The sequence below is a fragment of the Engraulis encrasicolus genome, unplaced genomic scaffold (assembly GCF_034702125.1).
Source record: "Engraulis encrasicolus isolate BLACKSEA-1 unplaced genomic scaffold, IST_EnEncr_1.0 scaffold_290_np1212, whole genome shotgun sequence".
In the NCBI taxonomy this organism is placed as follows: Eukaryota; Metazoa; Chordata; class Actinopteri; order Clupeiformes; family Engraulidae; genus Engraulis; species Engraulis encrasicolus.
The window spans coordinates 3,840-8,503 of NW_026945578.1; the positions used below are offsets into that span (position 1 = coordinate 3,840).

The window sequence follows — 4,664 nt, forward strand, 5'->3', positions numbered from 1 at the left end:
TACAGCATTTAATAGGCTATGGCTGTTGTTTAAAATAGCCATTGGATTGCCAACCGTCCCTTGTATTAAGAAACAAAAGTATGGATATGAGCTGACATGGGACTCAATGTCGTTAAAATGCAGGGAATTGCGTCTAATTTCCCCCCCGTTTTTATTCGTTTGCGCAATAATAGTTTTTCTGTGCGTTCCGGGACCTCTGTCCAACTCATCGTCGCTGTGATGTCATATGTGTTTTGCGTTCCGGTACCTTGTGATTTACAAATTAAGCACTGCCTACAGTGGATATATGAACACAATTAAGCATGGGCAATAAAATACACCCTGCTATATATTTTAAGTGAAGTAAAAACAAAGAAACAAACAAAAGTAGAGCTTTATTCATTGGCCCAGTGATGTGCACAGGCAGAGAAGGCCCTTTCATGAACAAACAGAGAAGTGTCCCAATTTAGTTGTAGCCTATCATGTGGGCTGTTGCCAATCACTGGCATCTAGCAAATAGACAGTCCCTCCAGGATTTTGCACTGGGATTTTGTGATTTTTGCGGTCAAAATGCCTGATTTTGTGGCGGCATTTTCTCATTTTTTGCAAAGATTTTGCGGCATTTTCTCATTTTTTGCAAAGATTTTGCATCCCTTTCTGGGTTTTTTTTTTGGTAACTGAAAACCACAATCAGTCTAAGCAGGCTTAAGACAAAAGAGAGAGAGATTCAGAAACACACTTCCTATATAATAGAATAATAAAATATTGTCAAAAGCTGTCAGAGCGTCTTATTAGCCAGTGCGTCCAATGTGTAAAAAAAAAATCATGGCCGCGACACTCATAAATCTCTGTCGATATTTTAGAACGACTTCGGGGGAAAACGGGACAGCGCGTTATGAAAAAATACTTGTGGGTATAGCCTACCACTAGGCCTAATGAAGAGCGTCGCGGGGTACAGCAATATGGTCCAGCTGCGTCTTGTCCAGCTAATACCGCTACGCCCATTCCTCCTTACTAGACCGCCCTCACAGTAACGCCCCTTTGGCTGTTCAAGTTTCTGAAGTCAGTTGCTGCCGAATGACAACACAAGCGCCGCGCGGGACTTATTAAAACGACTGGATGGATTTCGCTGGATGGATTTCGCTGCAGCGATCACTCAACTGTCGGTAAGATTTCGAATAAAATGCATGAATATACATAACGGTTACTTTACGAGTTGACTTAGTCGGAGTGCGAACAGAAAGTCGGAGGTGTCATATTTGTTCAACCTGGTGTTAAACGTAATTTCAATTCTTGACCAGTGCATGTAAAGAAATTGAAAATAAAACCGACTTGATGTAGTAGTGCTAAAAATAAACCTTTATATTTTCTCTTAGTGAACTTCTCAAAATATATGGGCTAATGTAGATACCACTTGGGATGGGTTTATCGTTACCTATTGTTTCTGATGGGGCGTTAATTGGTGTGGCACCCGGAACTCTTCCTCACTTCAGGAAGATTGGCAAGGGGTATGCATGCTACAATGCTACACGGATACATTGACTTTCACTAGCTTAGCGACATATTCCCTCTTTTAACTTGTCTTAAAGCAAGACAACGCTTAACATGAAAAATAAGACACTTTACCACCTTTATAAACCCTGCCCAACGATTTTAACTGTAATAAGCCCCAAAATAGTGGCATACCCCTTTAATGTCCGCGATCGTTATGAAGTTAACAGGTGCTAACGAGCAGATTGGGAAGTAAATAAATGCTACTGGATCGAGGCCCCTCGTCATCTCTCCTGCCTCTTCAATCATCCAAAGACTGTTTAGTCTGTTATTTTAATGTAATGGTCGGTTCATGTCCGTTGCATTGACTTGACTTGTCATTGGGTCTGATTTTAAATGTGCCATATAGTTCAATGTGGGAGCAGGTTCACACACTAAATAAGACACTAAGGTCAAGCACAAGCAGATTTTTTGTTTTATTTTTCTCAGAGCAGAGTAGAGCAGATGTTTCAGGTTGCTGCCATCAGAGAGCAGTGACTTGACCTCAGTGTCTTATTTAGTGTACTCCCACATTGAACTCTACTTTTTGGGTCCACGCACCTACTTATTTCTAAACATCTAGAGTGCAACAATACCCATGCCTCCTAATGTGCCATATAACCTGTATCTCGCCTATTGTGTGTGTGTGTGTGTGTGTGTGTGTGTGTGTGTGTGTGTGTGTGTGTGTGTGTGTGTGTGTGTGTGTGTGTGTGTGTGTGTGTGTGTGTGTGTGTTCGTGAATGTGTTCACGCAGATATAAGAAGTTGGGGTTGGGGTTGATGATCCACATGATGGTGATGGACCAGGACAGCTCTGGACCTCCTGACTGGCAGCTCCATCCTCAACCTCCCTTCCTGTCCTTCACACATGTGCAGGTAAGGCCAATTTTTAAAAACTCACTGCATTGTCTGAGGCAAAAGTAGGAGAAAAGGAGTGAGTGAGTGAGTGAGAACCCGGCCATTACATGTGATGTGACCCTTAAAGGGCGTGTGTGTGTCCTAGAACCAAGACAGTGGCAGTGTGTGTATGTCTGTCTTTGGTTAAGGATATTTTTAAGATACTACCTTGTTGTGTTAACATTATTTTGCTATTTCTGACAGGCAGAGGCAGTTTTCTGAAGGATGGTTAATGTCAGTATCAACATGTTGTGATGGAGGCTTCCACCTGAGCTGAACACAGAAACTTGCACACAGTGGTGAGTAAAACACTGAATCTGTTTTGTTCTGCACTAGACCAATAAGTATTTCATACAGTAATTCCTTTCTGTGCTGTGTTTATTTATTGAAAAAAATGTGGATAGAGGATAATACAAAACACTGGCACTGTAGTGATCCCTGCACAGGCCAGAAGCTGTGTATCTCTTCAGCCTGGTGTTCTGCATTAAAATGATGGGTGTGATTTTTATGTAGTGTATTCTATGTATCCCTCTCGTGTGTGTGTGTGTGTGTGTGTGTGTGTGTGTGTGTGTGTGTGTGTGTGTGTGTGTGTGTGTGTGTGTGTGTGTGTGTGTGTGTGTGTGTGTGTGTGTGTGTGTGTTTGTGTGCATGCGTGCAGATGGAAGCAGTCGTTCCTGTTCAGCATTGATATGCCGGTAATGGGTTTGATGAGCCACAGCGTGGTGATGGGCAATCAGCATCAGGACCAGGGCCGCTCACAAAGAGAACCTCCTGCCTTGCCTCTTCATCCTCAACCTCCAATCTTCCTGCTCTTCACACATGTGCAGGTGAGGACAACCTCTAAAATGCACACTTGACTTGAGGCAAAGGGGGGAGAATAGGCGTGCATGCATGCACGTGCACCAAACTTTAAGACAGTAGCAGTGTGTGGGGGGGGCATGTGCACAAGCATATGCACGTGCTCATGTCATGTCCTTCTGTAGGTAGGTAGGGGTTGGTTGTATTTGTCTTAATTGTCATTCATAACATTAACATGCCTCTTTTTTGACAGGCACAGAGCCAGTTTTCAGAGGGAGGGCTGATGACACCAGCAACTTTGGTTCTGAACCTGATCAACCCAGCACCAACCACTGTGCCGCTCCTCCTCTGCCAACTGCACCACATGGCTCCACCATCTCAAAAAGGCACAGACACTACTCCACTTCCTGCGAAGGATGAGAGAAGAGCCGACCTCCCCACAACGGCACTCACCACCTTCTACAGGGGTGTCATTGAGAGCATCCTGACCAGCAGCCTCTCTGTCTGGCATGGCAGCCGTCAAGCTGAAGACTAGAAGGCAGTACAGAGAGTGGTGAGGACAGCAGAAAAGCTCATAAGATCACCCCTACCTGTTCTCCCTACTACCATCAGGAAACGCTAGCCCAGCATGCGGTGCTGCAAAAGCACACTGGGAAACGACTTCTTTCCACAAGCCATCAGACTTCTCAACGCACTGAAGAAAACCACATGAATAACCAAGGACACGGGAGAATATTCCATGAACACTTCTTTCACCATGCCACTTACACTTTACTCATTGCACCTTGTATACAGCATCTTCACACCACCTGTATGAACTCCTCCTGCCGTGTGTGTGTGTCCACTGTGTTTGTGTATTTATTGTCCATCAGTATGTTAATCTTATTATTGCACACTGTTTGGGTGTCTGTATTTATAGTATGTATCAGTCTATATTTAATGCCAATGCCTTATTTTTAGTTATTAGTTAAATGCACATTGGAGACTGGTCAAACACAATTTCAAACTTTGTGTTAACCCTCTTGTTGACCGTTCACACTTCATAGTGTAAAAGTAAACAGAAATAAATTCACATTTCATTCCTGTCTCGTTCACTTCTTTCAGCAATGTATGTGGCCTACATGCAGGGAAGCTGACAGGGGGGACAAAGGGGTCCGTTGACCTGGGCCCAGTGAGACGAGGGGTCCAGGAATGGGTCCTCATTACATTGTATGTAGTCTATGTATTGAGTGGGGGGCCCTTTCAGATGACTTTGTCCTGGGCAAAGCCAAAGCTGTCAGCGGCCCTGATTATGTACGCACAAACACTGGTTATGATGGTAGGAAATTTTTTCTCTGTTAGTGTTTTCTGATGGCCTTTGAATTAAGACAGGCCAATCTGGAACCTCTCCTGGATAAAGAGGTAAGCTTCAATGGTGTGGTCACTCCTAAATCATAGACAGACATGGAGTATGGTAGGCCT

General features: G+C 43.9%; 1 long non-coding RNA gene across 4 annotated transcripts; it reads left to right on the forward strand.

The window, feature by feature from the left end:
* The first annotated feature begins 965 nt into the window (after positions 1–965).
* Positions 966–4,288, forward strand: LOC134443222 (uncharacterized). 4 transcript variants are annotated; one of them, XR_010033610.1, is made up of 6 exons: positions 1,070–1,145; positions 1,356–1,487; positions 2,264–2,384; positions 2,610–2,704; positions 3,064–3,232; positions 3,457–4,288. It is a non-coding gene; the product is annotated as an uncharacterized LOC134443222 (long non-coding RNA). The 4 variants fall into 4 exon arrangements; XR_010033609.1 differs by having other exon boundaries at positions 966–1,487; XR_010033611.1 differs by lacking the exon at positions 1,356–1,487 and having other exon boundaries at positions 966–1,145.
* Positions 4,289–4,664: the final 376 nt, after the last annotated feature.